Raw genomic sequence first — 21,602 nt, forward strand, 5'->3', positions numbered from 1 at the left:
ATTGGCCAATTGGGAACTACCTTGTCAGCTCAGTGGAGGAGTCAGTTATCTCTAGCATGGTCACAGTGACAAACAAACGATTATCTTAAATGGATGGGTTAGAACTGGAGACATCATGAGCCTTAAAACTTAGAGCTACAGCCTACAATGGGATAAAGGTAGAGCTATCCAAAAGAAACTTGCATGCTTTTGTTTGTAACTCAAATTGAGTAGAGAAAGGCTTTCTCTTCTCTGCATAAAGTCATTAGCTGACAGTATTTTGTAAAAGTGGCTCATCTCATAGTAATGTTAATTGATTGAGATTAGGCTAAAATCTGAAAAGTTAGTGTTGACAGAAAAGTGTCTGCTTTCAAACAAGCAATAGGCAAACATCCTTACTGTACAATGCAGCTTCCCAACCAGACTACCCAGAATAATAAGCTAACAAATTAGAAGAATGTTCTGGTTGAAAAGTTAAACCTTCAGAAGTTAGGAAGTGTCAGAATTGAGGTTGTCATTTCATATTACCTTAGCAACTTTTATCTTTTCTCCCCTGCTCAGTTGCATGAAATTCAGGCAGACCTCTGAAGAAACACTGAGGTTATAGAAAAGATTGTCCCCATGATGATTGCTAGTTTCTGTCACCACAGTGGTTTTACTAACTAGGAGGGATTAGTCACAAAAAATTATTTTCAGTTTCTTTGCAATTATGATGTAGGTATCCATAAACTCTGTGCAGATATTAATTTCCAAATCAAATATTTCACATAAAGGGTTTTTGGACAGTTAGCAGTCAGCAAGATTTCCATTGAACTGTTGAATTTGTATTATTGATTAAAAAAAAAAAAAAAAGATGCCTTGGTTCAAATTTGCATCATAAAACCTGAAATATTATGAACCTCTCAGAAAAAAAAAAAAATATATATATATATGTGTGTATATTTTTAGAAGAAAAACTTGCGGATTTTCCTTAAGTCCATCCTTTTAAAAGACTGAAACATTCGATCTCACATAATGGCTATAGTCAGATACCCTGTAATGAAGCTTTCAGATCAAACAATTAACAACTAACAAAAGAGGCAGCTTTGTTAAGTGTTGCCGTCTATGCTGGTTACAATAAATAGTTTCTATTTAATTCTTGTGCTGCCTAAATTGCATGTATGCTTAAAAATGTTAGGTTATTTCATGAGACTTCATGCCAGTACTGAACTCATTACTGTTCTCTGTAGCATGCACATAGATAATACGCTCAAGCTAGCGCATATCAAGATTTTGGGGGTGCTTTCTCCTTTCCTAATGGAAGAGTAACTTCCATCAGTGCTAATGGTAGTCGTATGTCCAACTCCCCCATTCATCAAGATGAGAAAATTACATAACACAAAATTCCCATTCAGCTTTTAAAATTTTCCAGCTGTTAAGCAATTCCCTGGATCCAAATCAAAGTCTGCAGATGCTCTGGGGGTAAAATCTCTACTGAACTAATAGCACAGTCTGGATGGAATTGCATTATTAAGAACATTCATGATGGCTCCATAAATCTGCCTGGATGTGGATCAGCTGCTCCTAATTGAATCATATGCTACATCATTATGTCTTTATGTCCTTGTTATCACTATTTTTTTTTGCTGATATCTTATATTGCTGCTCTCTTGCATCAAAATCCTTAGGTCTTTGACAATTTGTTGCTAAAAAATAACAAACTGAAGAGGTATTTCCACAGCAATGTGGCATTGAAATAGAGCCAAATACCATCTCCATCTTTGGGAATATGTATCTGTTTGCAAGGCAGTTCCACAAGTGGTTAAACTAATAAGCAAAAACAAAACAAAACAACAACAACAAAAAATCACCAATTCTCTGGATATTCATTTATAGATGTTTGCTGTGGATCCAAGTGACCATGTCATTTCCTTTGAAATTGGAAGAATAATGCATTGTCAAACTGTTCTCTTCTATCCGTGCTTAATTCTGTTTCAAATAGCCTTCTTGTTTAACCATGAAAAAAGTGTTGCTTTTGTTTTAAAGTACTCATCCAATAAATAGCAATATACAAATCCCAAACTAGTGTAAGAAGGCAGAAACTGAAACCGATGTTCAATAAAGTGTCAATTGCAGGAGCTCCTTAATAGGAGGGCTTCCTTCAACACCTGGCTCTTTCTAAGGTTTTTCTATGCAACCTTTCCCTCCAAGTCACTCAGAAGACATTGCACATGGAAACGAACTGTAGAAATACCTAAGCAACTTTAAAAAGTTGTTCAGGTACTGGAAGTGGCACCAGCAGCATAGGACTCCACATGAGTTAAACTGTCCCGTTGAAAAGCAGAGAAAATTCAGTTATTTGCTGCCAGTTTCCTTCCTTCCTTCCTTCCTTCCTTCCTTCCTTCCTTCCTTCCTTCCTTCCTTCCTTCCTTCCTTCCTTCCTTCCTTCCTTCCTTCCTTCCTTCCTTCCTTCCTTCCTTCCTTCCTTCCTTCCTTCCTTCCTTCCTTCCTTCCTTCCTTCCTTCCTTCCTTCCTCCCTCCCTCCCTCCCTCCCTCCCTCCCTTCCTCCCTTCCTCCCTTCTTTTTTTCCTTTGCTAGTTCATGTCTGCTGCTATTTTTTAAACTTAAAATTGGCATGGAAAGTTGTGAATTTTAGTGTAATTAAGTGTGATGATCTTTAAAATGGGTTTTCCTTTAGGTTAGCGTGCATGTAAATTCTATTACAATTAAATAGATCTACATCAGACTAACCATTTGAAATTGTTGTTCTGAAATGGAATGAGTTTATTTTCCTGTACAAAGTGTGTTCAGTATGAAGATTTCTGTTTCAGTGGCAGATAAAGAAAATCCAATAAACAAGCAAAAACCTTCAATATCAAGTCATAGGCTAAGACAAACTTGAAGAGAAACTGTTCAGCTATTCAAAAGTAATCCCTTTACATAGTGACTACAATTTGCTGCAAAGCAGTCCTCAAAAGTTGAAAAAATAGATGTTTTGGACAGAGACTGCAAATGGAAGTAAGGTTAGCAGCTTCATTCTCTGTCCGATTGTTCCTTCAGAAATGAATCATTTCAAAGGGCAAAGACAGACATAAACAAGAGAAGCCTTTTTTAATTTAATTTTATTATTATTTTTAAGCATGAGGACTTAAGTCCTAGGTTTTCACTTCTTAAAATATGTTAATTGATTTATTTGGTTTAATGATAATGTAAATAGAATGGATTTTTATTTCTTTTTTTGTTTTTGTTTTTGTTTTGTTTGGTGAGGTCAAAATAGAAGTTCTACATTGTAAAGTGACTAAAAGAAGGAAAATAAGACAGTTCACTATATTGCAGGAAGAATTAACTTGTAAGGGATCCAGATGAGTCTAGTTGTCTTGGAAAATGTTCTGAGTACAATTTTGGAGCTCTTACAGAAGTCCTCTTAATGTGTTTTGGGTTCCTTCAAAAATATATACAACAGGGAGGTGTGGTATGTAAATTCAAATCTTTATTTCCCTTAAGGTATATTTTACCCCAGCTCTACCTTCATATGTTGTTACATTAATTTAGTTATTCTTTCTTGCCATTTAAAAGATATACTATCACAATAATAATGCCACGCCTTCAGAATATAAGCAAGGAATAAACCATGGATATAAAATCCCATTTGACTTTGCCAGGGCCAGCGTTTCATTTCAGGAGTTGTCTCTCTTGGCAGTGCTTGTACTGCTGTCAGTACTCACAGAGGTCACACTGCTTCTGAGGCACAGCCTGGGTCTCTGCAAGTCCTTGCAATTCAAATGGGTATGCAGTGTTTATAATGATGGAAGTTATGTCCTATTTTGCAATACCCATGAGTCTTTTCAGTTTTTCAGTGTGTTTTGTAACTGTTTGTGCTACCCAGTTTAAAAAATAAACAAAACAAAACAAAAAGCTGGTAAAAGAGACAATTAAATGTCTTAGGTTGAGATGCTCCATAATTTATTGCAGATATATGAGAGAACACTTGTAGAACCCATTTAATTCATTTAATAGTAATGCAAACATTGATATAAATTAAAACTCCGGAATTCTCTCTCACATTTTTTCTCTCCCCATGAGAGGTGAATGAAAATGATTTATTACTCATAGATTATAATTGCTTAAAATAGGTTATGATGTAAGAAAAAAAAACACTAATCCCTTCTACCAGGCAGGAGCAAAATTCTACAGACAGAGAAATTACATCTAACGCCAGTGTGTTAAGGAAGAAATATTCTTCTCCCTTTGGGGAAACTCTAAGAACATCTTTTTAGAACTGTCAAAATTCACAAGCTGTAATAAATTATTCTTTTTCATTATCCATTTATTAAGTAGGCTGTTTGGTATAATAGCAGAAAAATGCTGTTTAATTTTTACAGTATTACACTACTGTGATTTCTCATTCGAAACAGACTAGTTATCAAGAGCAGTGATGTGTTTTATTTTGTACAGTGGGACATCCTTCCTCTGAATCCTGATGAAGACAACTTTTAAAGCATGTAATACTCTGCCTGTCAGAACGGTTACATGTCAGGGAGATAGGCTGCCTTGGTGGAACTGCCAACATTTGGGCTTGTTCGTTACATTGTGCACATGATATCCACTACTGCATTTCTACAACCTCTTTGCTAACACACATTCCAATGCTTAGTATTTTTTCCCCTTTGAAATTCCAGGTCCCAACCTTCTTCTCTGTGAGATGCTGAGGAAAAAATTATGATGAAAGGAGTTCACTCACTGCTTGTAGTAGTTGTATTATAATTTTTGAGTCACTCTTTTTTTGCAGTTACCTGAAGAATTAAAGTGGACATCACATGCAAAATTTAGTAGCATGTTAAACAGGAAATGTGAGGAAAAGCAGCTCATAAGACAAAGAATTATTACAAAAATTAGCAATGTTGTAAATATTGACCGTAAGAGGCTACAGGGATCCCATTAACTATAATGTGAAACTGTGAATGAAACTTAACACTTCATGTTGAATAATGGGGTAAAACCCAGCCTTTGGAGATGTGAAATCTGGAATCAGGTCCTAGCTCCATTACAAATCTGTGTATGATTCTTAGACAGTTATTTATTTATATTAAAATTGAAATGTCCACTCAGGGTAAAGCTGCGTTGCCCTTAAGGGTGCAAGGGAAACACAAATGACATAAAAGCAAAAATATGTCTTTGTCTTCTGGTCTACATAAGCTGGAGTGAATGTGCATACTCTACCCATGGCTTATGCATAAAGAGCTTTGGAATACAAGATCCAAAGTTAATAAACACTTTATAAGTAGTGATTATAATAGGTTTATTTAGAGTGCTATCAGGTCTCGCTTAGTTGTCATGGGCCACAAGGCATTCATCCTACCCATGCAAAAAAACAAAGGTGTGCGGTGTGGTACTGAAAATAGCAGCTACACTTCTGAGTGCAGTTACTGTGCAAGCTCAGGGGAGGTGCCTGGCTGGACCTTAGCTGGCACAACGAAACTTTCGTGTCCTACATGACATTACACCATGCTTCTCCTGTGGTCCACTGTGCTGTTTGTACAGGGCTGCACATGTGTCAACACAGAAACTATATAATGTGGCCCCAAAACTAAGAATACAGAAGCAGAGAGACTAGATGGCTGTAACAATATTTTAGGTGAAATCTACAGCCCTCCTGCACCCCAGAAGGGAAACAGAAAGGCAAAATAAAAGCTACCTATCCCCTGTGTCCTGAAAGGCAATGACGAGCCAGGAATTCTGGCTTGTTGGCTTTGGTTGAAAATATATAAATAAATGGTGGTTATAAAACCACCACATTGTATCTTCACAGCCAGCAGCGACATAAAGCTGCTTTCTTCAGCTGGGAAGTGGATTACATTTTTATAACTAATCCGCAGCTCTTTGGTTGAAAAGATTTGCTAACCCCCCCTCCCCTCCCTGCTTTTTCTTTTAGGACTGTGCACTCTAAGAGCGTGCTCCCACCTTCTTCTACCTACTTCCCAAAAGTACATGCTTGGCTGTTTGGGGGGATCTACAGTATGTAATTGTCTTTGTGCTTGGCATTGGACAGGATTCACAGACAGGGCAAAAAGAATAAACAAACAACAAACAACTCAGTGCTTCACTGATCCATAAAATCATTATAGGCAGCATTTCAGTTTCAACAAGTGCCAAAATTCCCCTTTTTTCTGAATATAAAAAAATAAAGCAGAAACAAAAATAACAAGGCTATTAATCTTTCATTAAGTTAAAGGGATGAAAAGGAATCGCTTAAAGTATCATTCTTTACTTGCACCACAAGATTGGATGCCCCCTGCTAACTTCAAAGGCTCTAAAAGAAGCTGGTTAATATTGTTGGCACAGAACCAGACTGTGGTTTACTTTAGTTTTTGTGATTTTTTTTTAACAAAAGAAAACATTAAGGATTGGATACTGATTGCTGAGTAACAGCTCTTGAAAGGGGGTGCCTTATGTGCTGCTACCAGCAATATGTCAATTTTCAGACATGTAATAGCTGTTCAAAAAATCATGTCAATCACTGCATGAGGGCAAAAGTCTCTAACATTGCTCCTGTTTGTTCTGTGGTTTCAGATCAGATAAATATCACTGCTTTTCCCTGCCTGCCAAAGCGCTTGGACTTGCAATGGCTCCGGTGAAATACAGCCTTTATCCATCCCAAGAGAAGTGATAGATTCACCAGAAGCCACAGAGTCACTCACCTGCTTCCCTGCACAATTGCCATTACATTTTAATTCCTCCCTAGCCCCATAGTTTGTGTATATTGAAAACAAAGCTAATTGCTACTGAGTGACATAATTTTGTGGTTACATTTCTTTGTGCATGGGTTTCTTTTCAATGTAGTGCAAGCTGTTAAGCTGCAGATTGTGGTTGCTGCTGCCTGGCAAAGGGTAAATAACAAGAAACAGGGAAAAGGAAGGCAGGAAGTGTTTGTGATGGTTTGATGATGTGCTGATAGCTTAATGTGCTTGGCTGAGTTGTGCAGTGGAGGTTCATGTAAAACCATGTTGCTTGGTGTGCGTGTGTGGCAAAGGGAGAAAACATCCAATGTATTTTACCCTCTTTTACAGATACTGCAAGTTCGGTCTTCACAGCACAGTCAGCCTTCAGCCGTTTTCCTGAAGTTGATAGTGAGGCTTGACCATGGAAAGCAAAACCAATTAAGCACGTTAATTCCCTGGGTGTCAGTGCAACTCACCTTGGGCAGAATAATTAGAAGGCCCAAAGAACCTTCCTACATCCACACAGAGGAGCTGAAGGAGCTACCGCTCCAGACGCTGCATGTGTAAGAGGTGATGTAAGGTTGATGAGCAGAAGGAACAGCACAGGACTGTAGAAGCTTGGCTTTAGCCACCTATGTAGCAACCAGGGCTACCAGCTGTGTGCATTGAGGAATACAAAAAGAAAAGAAAGAAAAAAAAAAGTTTCTACACAGGCCAAATGGAAAGCCAAACCCTGGAGCCAAAATTTGCAAATGGTCAGTCCTATGGTAGAAAGGCAAAGTACTTCAAGTGTTAAGTCTCACTAATAATGCCCATGATGCTAACTTCTATCATTAGTCTTACTTCTGCTTACTTGCAATAACTGATTTAGGTATAAAATGGGATGAGAAAGATGAGTTGAGAATAGATATTTTTAAAATACAAGCTACAGAAATAGGATAATGTAATTGGAAGTATCTATTTTATCTGATCTGTTGTCATTCATTCTCCTAAAGCAGTACTACTGGATCTGCCCTTTGGAATCCATATCACAGAATAAAGGAGATACATCCCATTTGTCCCTTTGAAGTTCCATTTCTACTTATACCAGGCTATTAATGCATAACAACTACAAATAAATTTGGCCACTTTCACCCAATATCACCCCATCATACCCGCATCCATTATCTCTTGTATCTGTTCCCTCTGGGCTAGATTCAACATTCATCAGAAGAATTACTTTTAATCCAGTAGTGTTTGAATAAGGCGTGTATACTTTCTTGCATGTGTCTGATACGACAGATATCTCAAATTCTTTTGTTAAAACGGCTTTTCAGGGAAAGTCTATTATAGTGCTGCTATAATGAATAATGTCTCTCTGACTTCCAATAAACCATATATTTTATTTGTCTGAGTTAGCCCATAAATTCTTTGGAGTAGGAGGAGAGGGCACAACCTCTTTGTTTTTTTTTTTTTTGTTTTTTTTTTTTTTCTTATTTTAAATTATCCTCTTTGTTTTTTTGCAAGAGGAAGCATACATTTCCTGTACTGGCAAATGGAGCCAGTTGCACTGTTTGTTAAGCAGGTTGCCCAGTACTTCCTATTTTGAGACACCTCTCAGTTGCTCATAGTTCTGCCAAGCTGTATGTTTGTCCTGAAATGTGTGATCTCAGCCGAGTGCCTCAGTCATTTCTGAGAGTAAGATGAAGGAAATATTTGTTGTGTTTCTGTGTTGAAAAATTCTGGCAAACGAAGTGGCAATAATGCTGTCAGAGCCTGAAAGCATAAGGCATGTTTTTAAAATACTGATACTTTAGTGATAAGTGCTTCAGAAATCTCCACTAGGAAATTAATAATTCCGTCTCAAGACCAGTTAGTGTGCTGTGCATAAGGTAGGGAGGTACCCAGTGAACACTGGAGATAAAGGGAAGCATTGAACGTCACCGGTCTGTCTCCATATGCTGAATGAGGCATGAATTCTCTGGAAAAAAAAAAAAAACAAAAACACATAATTATGTAATTAAGAATTCTGCAATAATGTATAAACAGCAGGAGGCTAATACTGCTTCATGAGCAGCTCAACTCCTGGCATATTTTTATTTTTAAGTCCTTGAGTTTGACCTGAATAATTTTCTTTTAACTTTTTCTAAGTATGTGTAATAAAGAATAGGGCCTAATGCAAACAATTCAAAATGCAATTATTTCCTTTGAGCAACTGTAATGAATTGCATCCATTTTGGGTAGAATGTCCTCCACATAACAAAAGGGACTCCTTCTCTGGAAAATGAATTTTCTCAATCTCCCACATTTATCTGGTAGGGTTTCCAGTTAGAAAGGGCAAGGAATAAATTCTCTAAAAATGTTTTTGCCAGAAGCTGAGGTGGGATGCATTAACATCACCTGGGCGTCCTTCCCTGATGTGGAATCTAGGGAATCCCATTGGCAGGTACATTACTCTGATTTTCATCACCAACTTTTCCTCTTACAGACATGCAACTGGTGCACTTGGCTGGCTTCAACGGACCTTGTATCAGACCTTGGGCATGAGTCATGAAGGTAAGCATAAGGGAAGACTGTCTTTTAACATCCCATATTGTCTGGTTGCATGCTGCATCCTTCTGACTTCTTACTGAATTTACGCTTTGCTTTGTGTAATGTTTATCATGAAAAGATTTTCTAAGCTTGGCTAAGCAGAAAGACTTTTCAAGAGGAAGAATGGCTGGTTCATGCTTGAGACGGCTGCCTGTTAAATGTTGCATTAATGATTAGATCCTGAAAGAGCTGGTCGGGGGTGAGCTTTTTCTTTCCTTTTCTACACTATCTTTTCAGAAGTTTCTTTTCTGCTTATGGTGAAGGGGAACAGTTTTCTTTTTCTTCTTTTTTTTTTTTTTTTTTTTTTTTTTTTTTTTGTATCACCAACTTCAGCCACAGGGTCAGCTTTGATTTGGGTGAGTCAGAAACATATATATTTCTGAAGTTCTCCTTCTGCGCCTGGGAATCAAGTGTTTCTTCTCATTTCAGAAGAGAGACATTTTAAATAATAGCAATGCCAAAAAAAAAAAAAAAAAAGTGGGCAATAATAGCTATTTGTGTGACCTGCCATATAGCAGGCCTGATTTATATGTTTGCTGGTACATATAAGATTTTAAGAGACTTCTTTGGTTCCTTTCTGACAATGTTTATAGTTTGTTTATAGAAAGAGATCTGTGCTCCAGATTTTGTTCTAAACTCTATTCAACTCAGACAGTTGTTAGAGCAGATAGACTTGACCTAGTACTCACCCTGTTTAAGATGTGTTTTATTTTTGCAGGCATTCCATAGTTGCAGGAAGCACTCAAGCCTTAATCTGGACCACTTGTCGGGCAGTGAAAGGGAAAAACAATTCAGGCAGCAATCCTCTTGAAAAACCATACATGGGTTTTAGAGAGAGCTCAGCAGGCCTGCAAATGCTGTAGGCAGCTTTGAAATCCCCAGTTTGAGATGGGCCAATGAGGCTTTGTTGTTGATGCCCCAAGGGAAGAGCTAAATGTAGCGCTCATCACAGTGTGAATGCATATCAAGAATAAACTGAGATTTTGCATGGTTTGATCTGTACATCCTTTTTCTGCCTCCTTCTGCAGTTTTGGTGGAAATTAAACTGCTTAGAAGCCTGAAAACCTTAGAAACACGTTGGTGACTCTAACGGGTATCGCCAAGGTCTTCAAGACTGAATTCTTTTGTCAACTCATAGTTTATGCCCTTGGGCAGGACTACATGCCATTAGTGTAGCTGCCTATCTGTTCAGAGGGCTGTGCATAGTTAGGAGCAAGCATATGCTATCCTTGGCTTTATTTCTTTGTGAATATTAGACATCATGACAAGAGTCTTTGTAATATTTTTGGCTTCTGTGGTCTTCTGTTGCTGTACCCATAGTAATTGGGCTGTCAGTATGCCTGGTACTGCCAGTGCCAGACTGTCTTATATAGGATCTTGTGTGATGTATATGGTGGTCACTGGTAAGAAAAATAACATTCTGAATCTCAGAGCAAGCAATATTTCCTTCATCTTTCTTTAGTACTTGAGCTGCCCAATTTTTCTTAGACTACAGCATGGCTAAACTAGAAAGAACAGATTTTAAGTTAAGTATACAACTTCGAAACACTTCTGTAAACTTTAATTTAGTCATTTTAACCAAATGCCTAATTACAAGGAAATGGGTTGGAGAACGTAGGCAGTGGTCTATAACATTTGTGTGCAGCTGATTTTTGAACTTTGTACAATAAAAATAGTAATGGAAAATACCACCTGGGAAGAATACACCATTCAGAATAGAAATAAGATTTTACTCTTTTACTCAACTACAGACCAGAAGCCGCAACTGCTATAAGCAGGCTGTGATCTACATAGTAGTAATGAGATTGTACTCATAGAAAACAACTGGGCACATCCTTTCAGTAATCATTTTCCCTGTATTTTCTTTTTCAAGTCCCTTCACATCTTTGTTACTGTATTTTTGTTCAGACTAAATGGTGATGCGACTAAGGACAAACTGTATTCTACACTTTGAGTATTTTGCTTAATTTATTGAGTGAGAACCTTAATTCCAAGTCTGTGGATCATTGCAGTTTCAAATGAAGTTAGCTGCAGCTATGGGTGCTCAACAACTCTGAGTGTTAGCTACAAGGATTTTACACCACATTCATGACAAGCGCCTAATAAGTACCCTGCTATTTCTATGAATAGAAACAAACAACAACAACAAAAATCAAATGTTTTTGTCACAGATTGGAGAACTCAATACTATTGTTATATTGTGTTCAGTTTGGAAGTGGAGCTTGATTTTTGTTGTTGCACTGCAGGCACAGAGAACATTATCCAGGTTGAAGTCAAAGGGTAACTGTGGTAGCTGCTACTTGCAAAATTCCTGACTCTCCTTGGATGGGAAATTTGGACAAAGGGACAAGAAATTCCACAGTACTGATTAAAAAAAAAAAAAAAGTAAAAAAAAAAAAGTAAAAAAAAAAATTGTGTGATGCTAGTGACTATTGCTTCACCTTGCAAGATCACTGCTTTTTACTGTCTCTGCTGAGAGTGGTTCTGCCTCTGATTTCTCAGGTGTGGGAAAGAACTTTGGTCCAATTGTACTCCTGTCTCTTGTAAACTTCACAGTAAGTTTGTATTTCTGAAAGCTTTATGGAAGCCAACCACTCACTATAGTACTTCAAGACTATTTTCTTATAGATCCTGCTTCTCCATGACTTCAGCAGAAGATCTATTTCCCTGCACTCCTGGAGTGCCAGCTTTCAAGCTGCATACATGCGAACGAAGTACAGGACGAAACAGGGTTCATTTCGAAGTGGAAGGACTAGCACAACTAAATAAACCTTGTGCAAGTTTTTGTGAAACTGATGGGGAGAAAAAGACTAAAGATTTGAGATTTAATTATTTTCTCTTGGGTTGTAGGGTGTTCTCAAATAGGATCTGGACTATTTAGTTGATGTCTACTTTTTTGTGTTCTTTCATTTGACCGTTCTCTCTTCAGATACGCTTACAGCGGTTCATATCCCTGAACACAGAATATAGTATATAAAATAAGTTTTACATTCCTGTATTTGGATAATATTTAATAGGTTAAGGGGTTAAAGAAAAGCATGAAAGAAGTGGAAATAGCTAATCTTTTGGTATTTTGTTAAAGAAACCCCTAACACAGGTACACATCCTATCCTTAGGAAACTGGAAAAACAAATGGAAAGTTAATGAAGCAAACCATTCAATCTAATATAAAGATTACTACCCACCTGAAAAAATGACATCCATTAATAAACAGACTTCATATTCCTTCTTCTGACAATGCTCCCCTTGCAGACACGTGAGAACAAACCCAGTGGAATGAATCATTCATGCTAATACTGAGTGCTACGAAAGGATAAATGCAGAATCGAATGGCAATCTTCTCAGACCATTTTTTTCCTAAGTTGCGGCACACATACCATGATGCATTCCTCAACTGTTGTTAATTTAAAGGGTTTGAGGCTGAAAAAAGGAGATTCTGGGAATGTCATGCTGGTCCATGTGGGTTAACTTAAGCTGCTGAGGTATCTGTGTTTTCAGCTGAGGATTCAAAGTGACTTACTTGGTGGAAGACTCATTTGCTTTTTTTTCCTCTCTACTATATCTTACAATCTGGAAGTCAGGATGACCTAGAATTAATATTGAAATACTGTGCAGCAGATTATTAACTGTATTATGCAAAATAATTCATATCTTAGATCATAAAAAATAAATAAATGAATTTTTAGATGTGCGTAGATAGAAAACAAAATATTTTCTGTTTGGGTGAGTGCATACTGTAAGAACACTTTAATTGTATTTCACTAGGAATAATGTCAAATTGTGCTGAGAAGAAAGCATGCAGGTTTCAGATTTGTCACATGCCACAAGATATCTACATCCAGATAGTTAATATTTTAGAAAGATTAATTTGGCTTTTGCACTTGTATTGAAAACTTCACTCCTATAATATTATCTATCCATCTATCTAGGCTTATTGTCTTCAAGGTTTTACCATATATTCTTAACTATGTGTAGTGGGTTTACGTGGCAAAGTTTTGGTAGCAGGGGGCCATAGGGGTGGCTTCTGTGAGAAGGATCTAGAAGCTGCCCCATGTTTGGTAAGGGCCCCACTGTTGACCAGAGCCGAGCCAATAAGCAATGTTGTTTTGCGCCTCTGTGAGAGCATATTTAAGACAGGGGAAAAAACGCTGCGCCGCACAGCAGCTGGGAGAGTGAAAGGAGTGAGGAACAGCCTTGCAGGCGCCAAGGTCAGTGAAGAAGCAGGGGGAGAGGTGCTCCAGGCGCTGGAGCAGAAGTCCCCTGCGGTCTGTGGTGAGGACCATGGTGAAGCAGGATGTCCCCCTGCAGCCCAGGGAGTACCACGGTGGAGCAGGGTTCCACGCTGCAGCCTGTGGAGGAGACCACGGTGGAGCAGGTGGCCCTGCACCGACGGAGGCTGCCACCTGTGGAAGACCCCTGCCAGAGCAGATTCCGGGCCGGACCTGTAGCTCGTGGAGAGGAGCCCACGCAGGAGCAGGTGACCTGGAAGGAGCTGCTGCCCGTAGGGGAGCCAGGTTGGAGCAGTTTTCTCCTGAGGGATGGACCCCGTGGTACGGACCCATATCTGGAGCAGTTCTGGAAGAGCTGCTGCCTGTGGGAAGCCCACGCCGGATGAGTTCATCAAGGACTGCATCCCGTGGGTGGGACCCCACAGCACAGGGGACGAGAGTGACCGAGAAGGAGCGGCAGAGAAGAAGTGCTGTAGACTGACCATAACCCCCATTCCCCCGTTCCCCTGCGCCGCTCAGGGGGAGGAGGTGGAAGAGGGTGGATGGGGGGGGGAAGGTGCTTTTGGTTTCTTTCTTCTCTTTCTTCTGTTTCTCACTTCTCTAGCTTGTTAGTAATAGGCAATAAATCTTACTATCTCCCTATGCAGAGTCTGTTTTGCCCATTACAATAATTACTGAGTGATCTCGTCCTTATCTCAACCTTTGAGCCCTTTTCACATATTTTCTCCCCATTCCTCTTTGAGGAGGGGGAGTGAGAGAGCAGCTGTGGTGGAACTCAGCTGCCCACTCGAGCAGAACCACGACACTATGTTTTCAGGAATCAGTGTAAATATTGGTTTTTTTGTTTGTTTGTTTTTTGTTTGTTTGTATTTACAATGTTTCCTATTATTCCTTTGTCCATCGGGGAGCTACACAATTCTAACTAACATCCCTGTAAAGAAAGAATATCCCACTGCACAATTGTTTTTTACTTTGCTGAATTCTGTTTTCATTTAGATGCGTAATCAGAATTCCATACTTGATCAGACTAGCGGTATAGTATCCTGGCTTAAAGAAATGCTGGTAACAGATGCTGCATAGGAAGGGGAAAGGAATGCTTCGGTTAGTAACTTAGGGGTAACCTGCCTGTGGGGAAAGATTTCTCCCCAAGCCATAACAGTTGGAGACTGAGTTATGGCCTGAAGTGCAAAGCTTTATATCCTTTCAAAAACTGCAAGACTTTCTTTTTTTTTTTTTTTTATTTTATTTTATTTTTTTTAGATAGCAATCATAATTTCACTTTTTTTTTTTTTGGTGAAGTATCTAATTTTTCATGGAGTCCCATTAATTTATTGCCTTCATAGTTTGTATAGTGACAGAGTTCAATAAGCCAGTTATATTCAGTAATGAAATAGATTTCTGTCATTTTTTTCTTTTTGATCCATTTCAATATAAATAAATGGTCAAAATTTAAAGCATATTTTTCCATCATGAAAGATAAATTCTTCATTGTAGCTTTTCAGAAAATAACCTATCTAGTTCTTTATTTTTCATTTTGAATAATTCTGAGTTTTTACACAAATGATAGATTGTTTAAGCAACCATCTCGCTTATCTGCTGTAGAAACAGTATTTTAAAGATGCAGTTTTCTGTGAAAGAAGCTAGTTCAACATGTAATTCTCTTCTGTCTTTGATGGATCATTTGCTCAGCCATAATGAATTCTGCTGAATCTGATAATTTTATTTCTCATAAAGTAATCACAGTAAAACAATGAGTTACTGTATCATCATTTTTGCTTTGTTTCTCATTGCTTGCCTTTTCCACTTGAAAAAAGTCCTTCAAATCTTGATTAGTCTTCATGGCTTAAAGGACTTGTCTTTTGCTAGGTTGAAAGAAGAAAATTATTCAGATTCTTTACTTTTGATTCACCATTGCCCTGAAATAATGAATTGTATCCTTTCTTATAATGACCGAAAACATCAAGGGTGGCTTCCTACTCACTATGAAAAGACATAGGTCCATCTTTTTTATTGGGATAAAAAACTGGTTAATAAAATCAGCATAGTGGTTCAGGGATGTTAGCTTGTTAGACCTCCGACAGGAAAGTCACAGATCTTAAGAAGAAGAAGAAGAAAGGGAAGGAGAAAGAGATTCATGGGAGAAAAAAAGGGGGGGGGGGGGGAGGGAAGGAAGTGTTTTCAGATGGTATCAAACAAAAGAAAAGAATGTTACCATCAGTTCTCTCCCACCAAATTTGCCTCTGCCCAGTTCAATCCTGGTACCACTGCTCAGGTCAAAAATTTATTAAAATGCAATGAAGTGACAATATTTCTGGAAACCTGGAACCATCCTGAACTACTTCAAGAATTCTTCTTAAAGGGTCTGAACCAAAACCCACAGAAGTAAATGCTTTGCACTGATTCCAATTTTGCCATAATCCTGCATCATTATAATGAATGCTGAACTAGTAGTTGGCTAGGCATTTAAGGGAAAGTCACTACTGCTGTTACCAACAGACTTTATCAATAATGGAAACAAAATATTCACTGTATTTGCTGACATGCTAGCAATACCTCTCTGTCTGATAACTTTGTACAATGAAAACCATCACAAATTTGAGATTACTGAAAGATTTGAAGAGTTAAAATTCTTAAAATTTGAAAGGTGCTGTATTAGCACTATGAGGCAGGGCTTGCATTTACTTCTCAAACAGTCTATTTTAAAAGTATTTGCACTTTTTCAAATGTTATGTCATGTCCTATTCCTAGCAATGACCTCTACTGTGCTGGACTTAGATTTATTTATTTTTTTTTACCGAAAAGAGATCTCTTTAATCAGCTTAAAAAACATTGTGAACTGAAACGGCTCTTATTTAAAAGTTTAACTTTACTTTCATCAATTTATAATCAGAGTTCCTCTGGTATGTTTGATTCCTGACAAACAAGGATAAAAGTCTTGTGCCCCCATTGCTAATGAGATGATAAAACAGCAGGGATCAAGTTTTTAATTACTACAGGCTATGCACTGGAGAGGTACCAATGATATTTCCTATTGCATGTCTAAGTTGTAACTTCAGGCTTATGACAGTCATGCTGTGTTCCTCTGCCTTTGATGATCACTCATCTTTGTCTCCTGAGAACATACAAAAATTTCTGAGCTTGGATCCTGGGGGGCTTGCAATTATTGCTGTAACCTGGCACAGGTTCCAGTGTAGTACCATTGCTGCTCAGCAAGGATCTGATGTCTGAACGGAGGATAGGACATGCAAAACATCTATGAACTTTTCTTCTCAGACAGTCTGGATTTTCAATCTAGTTGTATGCACGTCTCTTAAATAATTATGCTTTTAATTAAGCTCAAGAATCATTTAATATTGTTTCACATTTTCCTATCAGAAGCACAATCTATTACCTTCTCATACATAAAGAATTACAGCTACAGGCACACAGCAATACATATTTTTGGCACTAGGGGACTCAGGTCTTGGAAAATTGATAATACAAGCACATTTTTGGAAGCGATCATCATTCCTACCCACGTTTACAAGCTTGTTGAGCAGGTTTTCTTTCTGTGAATAAAATTAATACTGATGCAAGAGATTTAAATGCATTTTCTAGTAATAAATAGTTCCATTATTAGAAAGAGAGAGCTGAGGCAGAGGATTTTGCCAACCTATCCTTCCTTTCCCCAGTTTTACAGATCTCAGCCACACTGATCAATCTGCATACATTTGGCCATTTTTCTGTTTTTACAAATATTTCTTTTTCCTTTTCCTCCACACTGCTGTCTTAGATAAGAGTGAATATTTCCTTTGGCTCCAGTGCAAGGCAAATAAAAGAAGAGCCACCAGTTTTGCTAACATAGACAAAGCACAGATGAGACAAGAGCAGGGGCATTCATAGGTTACAAAGAAAGCCAACCATCCCTCTCAGCATTGGATCATTGCTTAGATCATCAGGAATTTGTGAGAAGGAAACAAATCAGAGGGAAAGCATTGTAAGTGTCCTTTCACTGAGCTTCTCAGACATTTTTCCTTCAATGTAAGGTTTGTCTTTTCATTAAGAGTTTGTGAAGTCTGGCTATAAACCCACCAGATCCCTCAAATCGAGAAGAAGCTGTATCTGTGCAGGCCATCCACAAATGAAAGTTTGCTCCAAATCTGCTGCATTTTTTCCTGCCACAGTTGCATAGCTCTGCCTTGTTCCACAGAATCCTACAGACATCATCTCCACTAAACTCTCATATGTTGAAAAAGCACTCTGTGGGAAAATTATTTCCCCCCTATTTAATGTTGCCTTTTCTGTTTAGTCTCCACGTGATGTGACAGAGATGTATGTGCATCTAAAATAAACATACATGCACTAAAATGCTATTCCTTTCTCCGGTTCCTTCAGTTTATACTTCCTCTGTGGTTAAATCTTAACCTGGAAAATTTTCCATGTGGGGAAGGAGTTAAGACCACAGAAATGGTGATGTCACTCCAGCATAGGGGAAGAAAGGAGTCTGGATTCAGGAACAGGAGGTCCTCCATGCATGTTGATATGGAAAAAAATAAGAAAGTACTGTTTATTTGTCTAAATGTGAAGCTTTTATAGTAGCATCGTTTGAGTGTAGCAAAAATTATTAAGGAGCTGCCTGCATGCATGGATGTTGCAAAATACTGCACAAAAGCAAACTAATATATTCATTTCAGCAAGAATTGTGTATTCTGATCTGACTTGGATTCTCCAGGGTCTGCATGTCAGACAAGCACAATAAAAATCAAGAGACCGGATGACCCACTTCTCTCTAGCTTGAGGATAAAACCCAACTGCTTTAGTAGCCCTATCCAAACTGGCTGTAAATAATCATTCTGAAGAAAAACAGGGTGGTAACACTAACTTCAAAAAGTACTTCACGAATCCGAAAACTTATATTAAATAACCAACCATGATTAATGCACTTGGCTGTAGAATTCAATTATATTTTAAAAGGAGATAATGAAGGAGACTTCAGACTTGTTTTCTTTTACCACTGATATGACAGATCAAAAATGTTAATGCTACAGCTATGGTACTAACTAGAAACTAAGTATAGATTAAATGCACTGATTTATTTTACAAATGTGGAACATTCAATGAATAGGCCGTTGTTCTGTAAAGGCTATCAATTGCACTAAAGAATTATACAGCTCATACCAACTCAAAACAATGCATAAACAGAATCAAGAGACATTTAATATGCTATGTACCAGAACATGAAATGATGGGGACTATAAAATGTGGATAATCTAAACTGCAGAAATTACTCCATTTCAATGATCTGTTCCTTAAAAAGAAAAAGTAAACTGTTTAAAAAATTTAGCAAAATGTGTGCATAGATTGTGTAAATCACCATGGGTATCAATTATATCTTGAAAATAGTTTACAGTTCTTATAACATCAAGGCCTGTTTTTAATTACAGATGCAGTGTAACTAACAATTTCTTAATTTTAATGAGTCTTATTCTATTATAGGATTAACTGGTGCTGTAGCTGAAGAAGCCAAAAGAATTTTGAATTAAAAGAATTCCAAAGACATTTGAGAGGCACACAGAGCAGCACATTGTTTTGAAATATGTTGGATTTTGGCCCAAATGCAGTTCTGCTTTCTCATTCAGTGAGACATCTTGTGGGATCATGCCCTTTTTTTCCAAAACTAAAAGGTAAATATTGCAAAGAGCTACAAGTGCAAAGTTGTAGTAAATTCCTGTCTCTATGAGAGAAATTGCATAACTAAAACGAGGGCAGTACATAATTATAATCCTTAATATAGAGACACATCAACAACACTATTTTAAGTCACTGCATGTAGTTGTAAATCATGCTTGACTGACATGCTGTGTTTGTATTGAGTATGCACCATTGTAACAGCAACAATGGAGCAGATAAATTTCATCAGGCAGGCAAGGTATTAAGTGACACATTGTGTAAAAGTCAAAGAACCACTTGGAATAATCCTGGATGAAAACCAGAACCAAAATAATACCCATTTATCATAATCATTTCAAAGCATTCTAAAATATTGAAAATGTTATCATTAAAGAATGATAGAATGTAGTTTACTACAGACCCAGGTAGAGAATCAATGGCTTGAAAGGTGACAACAATCCATTTTGTGGGCACTCTAGTTTTTGTCCCCTTCTTTGCCTGGCTTACCCAAAGGTTGATCATGGTCAATGACTTGCTATTTACGTTAAGGATTTTTTTTCTTTGGCACATTTTTAGGCTACTTGTAATGAATGAGATCTAATATGGTACATAAAGACAACTGACTATATGACCACAATTTATGGGAAGCAGCTGGTTTTGTGTGAACATGTGAAGTGTTAGTACAGAGATCAGAAGTCATTAGTCAGCCTTGAAAATGGGCTCTGGAACACAGAAAGAAAGGAGCAGAAGGAACATTAAATATATCCATTACATTAAAATTATGCCACTATTGAATTAAGGTAGGAATTCCAAACCAAAGTGTTCTTGTTTACAGAAAAGTGAGCACTTTTTGAGGCTACTGCCATTCCTCTACCCTGTGAGTTCTGTATGCCGAGGACCGAAACAACTGCATTTGGAATCTCATTTTTCTTCAGCAAATTTCTTTCCTGTGACTTTTTCATTAAAAGAGTTGTAGTGTATATCAAGAATGTTATTTTGCTTATGGAAAGGGAAAACTAGATAATAGGTACTTTTTATTCAAGAGGTTTTATTGTTTTTCTCCTATTGTTGGGTGGCCATAATATTTAAGTCATAAATGGGCAAATGTCAAAGTAGGTCTCCTACTGTGCCTGACTCCCTGTAACAATTAGGTGGTGTTTTATTGTTCTGTGGCTTAGTTACAGAGTACAGTTGTCAGATGACATAACTGGTAATGGAAGGACCACATTCCTTATAGTTAGACAACTCCCTTCAAAATTCATGGCATACTTACAGCCATCAGATTGGCAGTATCAGATTCCAGAGTATAGCTGTGCACAGCAAATTAACATTTGACTCTATATTACTGCACTGTTAAATATATGCATTTAACATTAAAAAAGTATATGCGAAAGGATAAGTGACACACAGTGATGATCATTCTAGACATCCCTTGTGGCCTGAACCAGCCCAGATAGCAACAATAAGGATTACACATCGATGTGGAGTTGCTGTGCCCTCTGACACCAGTGGGCAATTTGGTCTGGGAAAGACCTGGCTGAGATGTGGTAAGAAAGAGTAGGTTCTCAGCAACAGCCTTCTTGAAGAGGCATTCTTGAAGAGGAAGAGGATACAGCTTGCTGCTCTGGCCATAAGGTACACATGAGTTTAATGCTGCAGGATTTTTAGCTCTTTGTGTCCTTAACAAAACATGTAAGTGATGTTCTGTCAGGCTTGTTATAAACTGTAGCTGAGCAACCAGTCAGGACTTGTGGTTGTTATTAAGATTGTTGTGTTACTTTATTCCAGAAAAGCAAATCAGCTCCTCTCTGCTCCGTATTCTAACAATAATTTCCTGCGGAATATATCCACCTTCCAGCATGAATTTAGGAAAATAAGGCAAAAATAGCTCATGCAAAACTAGTAGTATTTAGGAAGAGCACTTAGAGAACATTGATTCATTAACATCTTAGTTCCTACCTTTTGTTAAAGAAAATATTCATTGATACCCATGGCACCTTTTTTGATAGAGAACTTATTAGCTACAGCTTGTTACTGGACATGGAAATTATAAGAAAAAGTTAACTGAGACGAAAACCAACCAATAAGCTATCAGTACATATTAGAGTTGTACACATACTGGCCTGATGAAGATGTTAATTCCCATTAGTGATTATTAGAATAGGAAAAAGCCAGAGAGAAAAAAGGAAAAAGAAAACAAACAAGATATTTTTCCTGGTTTCTAAACACAGGCTAATCATTCACCTCACTTTTTGCTAGATAAGAAAGTTCTAGTGGTAGCTATTAATGCATTGAGACTTTTTTAAAATTATTTTTGCCCAGGAGACAAATGTGTAGCCATATGATTTTTCCCCCTGCTATGTTAAAAATGCATTTATATTTTTTCAAGCACACCCCGATTAAAGAGGGCACATCTGTTTTAAGTCCTTCTTTATGAAAATTACTGAGCTTCCTCTGAAAGCTTATCTTTTAATTT

General features: G+C 37.7%; 1 protein-coding gene and 1 long non-coding RNA gene across 5 annotated transcripts in view; both read left to right on the top strand.

The window, feature by feature from the left end:
* LOC311420611 overlaps nucleotides 1–17,556 on the top strand; it is a 130,696-nt gene extending 113,140 nt beyond the window's left edge. For 3 of the 4 annotated variants that reach the window (XR_014684422.1, XR_014684423.1, XR_014684424.1), the window contains 2 exons: nucleotides 9,145–9,212; nucleotides 9,967–10,241. This is a non-coding gene — a long non-coding RNA (uncharacterized lncRNA). Of the gene's footprint in view, nucleotides 1–9,144; nucleotides 9,213–9,966; nucleotides 10,242–17,249 lie in introns of those variants that run through there. The other variant, XR_014684421.1, reaches the window with a different exon arrangement.
* A 1,455-nt stretch (nucleotides 17,557–19,011) lies between these two features.
* Nucleotides 19,012–21,602, top strand: part of PIWIL1 (piwi like RNA-mediated gene silencing 1) — a 39,391-nt gene continuing 36,800 nt past the window's right edge. Inside the window, exon 1 of the mRNA XM_084491660.1 lies at nucleotides 19,012–19,140. The gene's annotated coding sequence lies outside the window, so the exon portion shown is untranslated. The remainder of the gene's footprint in view (nucleotides 19,141–21,602) is intronic.

The sequence above is a fragment of the Aythya ferina genome (assembly GCF_964211825.1).
Source record: "Aythya ferina genome assembly, chromosome: 17".
In the NCBI taxonomy this organism is placed as follows: Eukaryota; Metazoa; Chordata; class Aves; order Anseriformes; family Anatidae; genus Aythya; species Aythya ferina.